General features: G+C 38.6%; 1 non-coding gene across 1 annotated transcript; it reads left to right on the forward strand.

Moving 5' to 3' along the window:
* The first annotated feature begins 7,645 nt into the window (after positions 1–7,645).
* Positions 7,646–7,751, forward strand: LOC140854400 (small nucleolar RNA R71). Its single transcript, XR_012137615.1, has one exon. It is a non-coding gene; the product is annotated as a small nucleolar RNA R71 (small nucleolar RNA).
* The last annotated feature ends 853 nt before the right edge of the window (positions 7,752–8,604 follow it).

The raw sequence follows: 8,604 nt of genomic DNA on the forward strand, positions 1-8,604 counted from the left end.
TGGTCAATTCTGGGCAGAGGGTAACTGTCCTTCGGGTAGGCTTTGTTTAGCTTTTTGAAGTCTATACACATCATCCACTTGCCGTTTGCCTTCTTGACGAGAACCATATTGGAGACCCAGTTCGGGTAGTTGACTTCTCTGATGAATTCGACTTTCAGGAGTTTATCAACTTCCTCAGCTATTGACATTTACCTTTCCGGTGCATGACTTCGGATTTTTTTCTTCGTCGGCCGATGTTTGGGATCAACAACCAGGCGGTGTTCCATGACTTCCGCATTAATCCCTGGCATGTTCGTCGAAACCCAAGCGAAAACATCTACAATCTTTTGTAGAAAATTGATGAGCTGTGTCCGTACCTCTTCTCCCAGGTTGGAGCCGATCTTCACCACATGCTCCCCATTCCCATCGTTCAAAGAAATTGAGACAAGATCTTCAATTAGCTCACCCCGTTCTTCAGCAAGATCGTCGTGGGTGTCTAATCCATCAACCGGACAGGGGTCAGACTGACCATTTCTTTGTAGGGCTATGTTATAGCAGTATCTTGCCAGGACTTGATCTCTTCTGACCTCTCCGACTCCTTGGCTAGTAGAAAATTTCAACTTCAAATGGTAGGTCGATACATGATGCGTAGTCATTGATAGCATCAAAAATAACTCTACTCACTACATAGGTAGGATGAGTCGAGATCGTATCCTCAGGGACCTTGGGCTAAGTTGAATTTGCAAAATAAAAGAAAGAAATATTATTTTGATTTAGAAAATAAATTATCTTAAAATTGATGTAATTAGAAAATAAAGAGCTCGGATGTTTTGAATTAATTTTGTACTAGTAGAGTTGTATCTCTTTTTTTTTAATTAAATAGATACGATTAATCTTAAAAAAAATATCTATCTTTCCTCGGCACACTCCGTACCCATAGATCACGGTGCTCTCCAGAAAGTACTAGATAAACAACTCTTCTTTCCTCGGCACGCCCCGTACCCATAGATCACGGTGCGTCTTCGAAAAGTAAAAGTTGTTCCTAATATTAATCTAACAGGAAAGCATAAATAAAAGCATATGAAAGAGAGCAAATAAAGAACTCATGATGATTTAAATAAAAAGCATAATCTTTATTGTATATAAAGAAATGCAAGAAAGTTTAGAACAATAAACCCACTCTGTGTCGTTACAAAATTTCTTCTCCACTCCCAAGACTGCTAGCCTAGCTGCTCATGGAGTAGTCCCTTTCTCTTTCTCTATGCAAGGCTCTAGAAGAATTTCTGGGATGATCCACAAATGGGAGTACAAAAGCCTTTTTATAGGTGTTAGGAGGGAGGAGTTTTACATGGTTTTCAGATGTGGGACTAAAGAAAATACTAAGGTTTAAAAGATGGATGGATGAGATGGAAAGATCACAAGCAGATAAAGAAAATATAAATTCTTCCTCTTAAAGTATTTTTAAAAGTTATATTTTTTTTCTTTAATTTTCAGATCCATCTGCCGTCCATCTGTTCGCCACTGTGTTCGCCAGCACAACTCTCCGCGAACCCACTATGCTGCGCGCCCGCACCCGTTAGCTGTTAGGAAATGCTCCTTTTTGATTTACAAAAAGAAACTTTTGTTTCTTTAAAATGATGTCTATATCCTTTTTGGGTTTCTTGCATAGTATCTTCATTTTCTATAATATCGTATGCATCCTTCTTTTATTTTAATTTTATTTTAAGTCTAATTTTCTTCAAACTTGAGTCTTTTTGATCTACGAATCGGACTCTTTGTATCGACGATCATCTTTCCTGTAAAACATAAAAAGAAGCATCAAATTCTTAATAAATAAAATAAATTAAATATAATTTTTTTATTTTAAATGACTTAAATTAAGTGTTTATCACATCCCCCAACTTGAATTTTGCTCGTCCTCGAGTAAAATAGATATATCAGCATTGTGTACCGACTCGGTCTTGAATAAAAAGTTAGGTTAGGCATCCCAAAAGGTAGATGATACCTGATCAGACCATCAAAGAGATACTTCATTGGATTATCAATTTGATCCAATTAGTGGCTGAGTATTAACTAAAAAAATTTCAAGAGCTTTTCTTTCACCAACTCCCCACTTTACTCTTTAAATCATCTAACTTAATGTGAGAGAGGTTTATTATCTTCTTGCAATTTAGTCTCCTTATTATCCACTATTTTTTTTTTAACATTGCCCACCTTTTTACGCGAACCACAATGCTTACTTAGGCGAAGGGGCCCGGTTACTCAGTAAGAAACCAATATTTTTTTTTTAAATAAAATTTTAAGAAGAATTTTTGCACACCTCGACCTTTCCACCCAATCTCTTATGAAGCAGATTCTTTATTGAGATCAGTAAGAAGAGGGATGTAGAATCGCTCCTAAAATTTGGTCTAGTCTGAACCCTACCATTCATTGGGTTTTCTTAATAATTTATTCCTCAGCATCTCTAAAATTATCTTGACCGTTAATCATTCATTGATTAGGATGCCTAATTGACTCTTAATCAAAATAACATTCGGATACACAAAATTATTTCTGACCATACTCGAGGATTTGATTAATTTTTTCCCCCCCCAACTTAATCTACATTGTCCTCAATGGAGTAGGAAAGCAAAGAAAATAAAAAGAGAGAGTGCACCTGGGATAATTTTGCTTCGGAAGTTGAAGATAGCTTCATTGATTAATAGGCTCTTGTTCTAAATTTTTGCAGCTGCAGTAAAGTAAAAAAAAATATGAAATCATTGGGTTGTCTCCCAACAAGTGCTAAGTTTTACGTCTTCAGCCAGACGCCAAGTTTATTATTCATTATAAAGTGGATCACACAGGTAGATGGTGTCGATTCGTTCTTTATGTGCAATTGCATCTACATATGGCTTCAGACGTTGGCCGTTTACCTTAAATGTATTGCCATTCTGGGGGTTATGAATTTCAATTGCTCCATGTGGGAATATTTGTGTGACAATGAAAGGTCCATCCCATCGGGATCGAAGTTTATCAGAAAAAAGGCGTAACCTGGAATTAAAAAGCCATACCTTTTGATTTAGCTCAAATGATTTTCTAGAGATATATTTGTCATGAAATACTTTGGTTCGAGCCTTGTAAATTTGTGAACTCTCGTATGCATCGTTGCGAAGTTCTTCCAGTTCATTGATTTGCAACCTTCGATTAGAACCTGCATTCTTCATGTTAAAATTAAACATTCGTATGGCCCAGAGTGCACGATGTTCTAATTCAACCGGTAGATGGCAAGCTTTGCCATAAACTAATCGGTAGGGTGACATACCGATAGGGGTTTTAAAAGCTATACGGTAAGCCCATAATGCATCATCTAAGCGAAGAGACCAATCCTTTCTATCGGGCCTAACTGTCTTTTCTAGAATATGTTTAATCTCCCTATTTGACACCTCTACCTGACCATTAGTTTGGGGGTGATATGGTGTGGCCACTTTGTGTGTAATATTATATTTTTTCATAAGTGCTTCAAAATGTTTATTCGTAAAATGAGTCCTCCCATCACTAATGATCACCCTTGGGAAGCCAAATCGACTAATGATGTTTTGTTGGACAAAACTAGTTATAACTTTATTATCATTAGTCCATGTAGCTATTGCCTCCACCCATTTTGACACGTAATCAACTGCCACCAAAATATATTCGAATCCAAATGAGGCTGGAAAAGGTCCCATGAAATCAATCTCCCAAACATCGAAGATTTCTACTACTAAAATGGGGGTCAGCGGTATCATATCCTTCTTGGATAAATTTTCTGTTTGCTGACATTGCAGACAACTTCGGCCAAATTCATGTGCATCTTTGAAAAGCGTTGGCCAATAAAACCCACTCTGCAGTATTTTTGCTGTAGTTTTTCTTCCACTAAAATGTCCCCCACATGCCGAAGAATGGCAAAAAGTGAGAATGCTTTGGAATTCACTCTCGAGGACACAACGGTGAATAACTTGGTCAGGACAGTATTTGAATAGTTCAGGTTCCTCCCAGAAATAATGTTTAATTTGCGAGAAAAATTGATCCTTCTCTTGTTTTGTCTAGTGAGAAGGTACTTGTCTGTTGACAAGTAATTGACAAAATGGGCAAACCATGGAGGACGGCTAGAGGAGATTGCAAAAAATTATTCATCAAAAAATTTCTCTTTGACCTCATCTATGCCTATCGTGTGTTCAACTAAATCCTGGAGATGTGATCAGCTACCACATTCTCGAAACCCTTCTTATCTCGGATTTTCAGATCAAATTCTTGTAAAAGAAGGATCCATCTGATCAAATGCGGTTTAGTATCTTTCTTTGAGAGGAGATGTTTCAGAGCCGCATGATCAGAGTAAACCAGAACCTTAGACCCTAACAGATATGAGCAAAATTTTTCAAGGGCGAACACTACTGCTAGTAGCTCTTTTTCTGTTGTGGTGTAGTTTAATTGGACATCGGAAAGAGTCTTGCTAGCATAATAGATCACATGTGACTCTTTATTGATTTTTTGGCCTAAGACAGCACCTATTGCAAAGTCAGAGGCATCACACATAATCTCAAATGGAATGGACCAGTTAGGGGGTTTTATTATGGGTGCTGTTGTCAGGGCTATTCGTAATGTGTTGAATGCTTTCAAACAGTCTTCATCAAAGATAAATGGTGTGTCCTTGGCCAACAAATTACACAGGGGTCTTGAAATCTTGCTACAGTCTTTGATGAAGCGTCTATAAAATCCAGCATGACCTAAGAAGAATCATATTTGTCGGACCGAAGTAGGGGGTGGTAGTTTTGAAATGACCTCAACTTTGGCTTTATCTACCTCGATCCCTTTTTCAGAAATAATACATCCTAATACAATTTCTTTTCGCACCATGAAATGGCTCTTTTCCTAACTTAGGACGAGATTTGTTTCCATACACCGTTTAAGAACTTTGAAAAGATTATGGAGACAATCCTCAAAGGTGGTTCCAAACACATAAAAATCATCCATAAAAACTTCAAGATATTTGTCCACCATATCCGAAAAAATGGCCAGTATGCATCGTTGAAATGTAGCGGGTGCATTGCAGAGTCCAAATGGCATAAGCCGAAAAGCGAAGGTGCCATAGGGGCAGGTGAAGGTAGTCTTTTCTTGATCATCCAGAAATACAGATACTTGATTGTACCCTGAATAACCATCAAAAAAATAGAAAAAACTTTATCCTGCTAACCGTTCTAAGATTTGATCGATGAAGGGCAATGAAAAATGGTCCTTCCTAGTAATGGTATTTAGTTTTCTATAATCTATGCATACTCGCCATCGAGATGATATGCGAGTGGGAAGCAGTTCACCTTTTTCGTTCTCAACCACAGTAATACCTGATTTCTTAGGTACTACTTGAGTGGGACTGACTCATTTACTATCGGATATGGGGTAGATGATTCTAGCATCTAACCACTTTACCATCTCTTTCTTTACTACTTCACGCATGTTTGGTTCAATCTCCTCTGCATATCTCGATGGGGTTTGGTATTTGCCTCAAAATGAATATGGTGCATGCAAATGGAGGGGTCAATTCTTTTTAAATCGGCAATGGATCAATCGATAGCCTCTTTGTGTTCCTTCAGAATACCAACCAATTTTGCTTCCTGATTAGGTGTCAAGTCTGATGCAATGATTGCCGGGAGGGTGTCATTGGGTCCTAGAAATATATACTTGAGCGTAGCAGGAAGGGATTTCAATTCTAACGTGGGTGGTGATTCTAAAGATGGGACTATTGATGTACTGGCTAATGTGGGCAATGGCTCATACTTGATTGTCCATGGAGGAGTGGTTTTATCGTGTGGTGTATCCAACAAGGTGTTAACTTCTTTCATATATCCCTCAAAGTCATACACTCCAAAGTGAGCCAAGCAAGTATCTAAGGGGTCTGGTGCTAGAATTGTGGGTGTTGCATCTTCTATAATGTCTTCTAGTGTATCTACTTCGAAGCAACTATCCATTGATAGTCCTTGGGAAGCACCAAACACATTCGGCCTCAGTTTCTTATTTTCAAACAATACGTCCATGACTCCTGTCCTACAATTAATGCATGTATTTACCGTAGCTAGGAAGGATCATCCTAAGATAATGGAAATTTATCTTGGGTTGCCACTTAGTTCCATGTCAAGAACCAAAAAATCAACTGGAAAGTAAAACTCATCTACCTTGACCAAGACATCCTCAAGCATTCTACGTGGTTCCTTAATTGATCTGTCGGCTAATTGCAGTGTGACTGAGATGGGTTTCAGTTCTTCGAATCCAAAAAGTTCATACACCGAACTAGGTAAAAGATTCACACTTGCCCCTAAGTCCAGAAGAGCTTTTTCAATGTGATAATCTCCTATAACACAGAAAATGATGGGGGCTCCTGGGTCCTTAAGCTTTGGAGGAGTGGCATGCTGGAAGACAGAATTAGCCTGTTCAATGAGGTGTACTTTCTTTGGGATTTGTAATCTAGATTTACATTTTTGGGTGCACAAATCCTTCAAAAATTTGGTATAAGCAGGGACCTATTTGATTGCGTCTAGAAGGAGAAGATTAATTTGGACTTGCTTAAATAATTTCAACATCTCGTCGAGTCTTCCTCCCTTCTTATCTGCAGGAATAGGGGCTTTCAGGGCATCCAAAAATAGGGCTTTAGGCAAATAAGATGATTTCGATGCAGTTGGTTCATTCTCTATTTTAAGGTCCTCCTTGTTCTTGGGTGATTTGGCTTCGGTTAGAGGTTTAGGGTCGGTCTCATTGGTTTTACTAGTGTGTTTAATGACCTTCCCACTTCTTAGAGTCATGATTGATTTGGCGTGTTCAGAAAAAGCTTCTGGGGTATTAGAGCTCTCAATCACAAATTGCCCTCTTGGGTTGCTCTCGAGTTGGCTAGGTAATTTTCCTCCTTCCCTCCTACTGAATGCAGTCGCTAGTTGACCTATTTGGGTCTCTAGCTTAGTAATGGATTGTGTGTGGGAGTTAAGGATCTGAGTGTTGACTTCTAATCATTCTAGTACTTTCAAAATTTTTTTCTCAAAAGGTGAGCTGTGACCAGTAGTAGACGGTTGAGGAATATTTTGAAATTGATGGTATGGTCCATGCCTATATGTTGGGTCCTGATATTGAGGTCGAGGTGCGGCAGGGCCAACCACTGGTTGTGGTCTCCAAAAAAAATTTGGATGATTTCTCTAGTCGGGGTTATAAGTGTTCGAATATGGATCGTTTCCTAGTCTGCGAGCTTGTTGGACTTGAGCTTGCTGAACCTGCCGTGCACAAACTCAAAAAATTGAGGTGCGGCTGGGCATTCACTAACAAAATGGTTCGGACTTGCACACAAACTTCTTGGATTGGGTTAGGTAGAATCGGAGATTGTCCAGTATTTAGAAGACGGTCTAATTTTTGGGACGGTTCATCTACCTTACTGTGGATATCTATGATGTTTTCAATCTGATAAATTCCGCTTCTTTTTTGTTGAAGCATGGGTTGTTCTCTAGAAGTGGCAGACATATGATGTAGGGAATTCTCACTAAGTGTTTCAAAGAGCTGCTAGGCTTCATCTTCACTCTTTAGCATGAATGTCCCACCACATGATGCATCAACCATTTGTCGGTGTTTCTCCGATAGACCATCATAAAAATACTGACAAAGTTGCCATTTGGGGACAGCATGGTGTGGATATTTACGAATGAGGTCCCTTAACCTTTCCCATGTCTCATTAAAAAGTTCACCCTCTAATTGAAAAAAACTAGTGATAGCTTTTCTAATTTGATTTGTTTTTCTAATCAAAAAGTATTTCTTAAGAAATTCTCTCTGAAGATATTCTCATGTTGAAATGGTTATAGAGTCTGAGGAGTTTAACCAATGCTTGACTGTGTCCTTAAGTGAGAAAGAAAACAGTTTCAACCTAAGGGCATCATCGGAGAAGTTTTGGATTTTTACTGTGGAACAAATTTTAAGAAATTCATCCAAATATTTGTATGGGTCCTCATTACTAAGTCCATAGAATGATGGCAGCATTTGAATAATGCTAGACTTAATCTCATATTGGGTAGCTTCTACTGGAGGTGCTTGAATGCATGGAGAGTAGGTATACGAGGATGGAGTGAAATATTCTCTTAATGAGCGTGGAGGATTAGCCTCACCAGGTGCAGCCATGTTTCTAACTCGGATAGTCTTAAGAGTCTTTTCTAATTCTTCGTCTAATGGTTGCAAGTCAGGTTTTAGTGATCGTCGACCTAACATGCAACTAAAAGGTCTATATAGGACTATCCTAGTCTGTTAAGGATTATTTTTTTTTAAGAGGAGAAGAGAAGAGAGAAAAGAGTTCTAAAGAAGAGATCCTAAGAAGTCCTAAAACTAATAGAAGAATTAGTTGTGGTTAGATTTTAATTACAATCAAGTTAGCACGCAGTGGACTCTCTATCCTAAAGTTACCCTAGTTCTGACACTCCTAACTGTAGTTAGCCTTCAAGCCCTCCAAGTCGGAGCTTGACCAACCAACTGGCCAGATAAGTATAAGGTTGGTGGGAGTCCCTCCGTTGCTTTCCTTAGACATCAATTAAATTGGTCAGATCAGCGAACGGAACCAACTAAAAACCACCTTGATTCGGGCCCAGTCAT

The sequence above is a fragment of the Elaeis guineensis genome, chromosome 16, assembly GCF_000442705.2.
Source record: "Elaeis guineensis isolate ETL-2024a chromosome 16, EG11, whole genome shotgun sequence".
In the NCBI taxonomy this organism is placed as follows: domain Eukaryota; kingdom Viridiplantae; phylum Streptophyta; class Magnoliopsida; order Arecales; family Arecaceae; genus Elaeis; species Elaeis guineensis.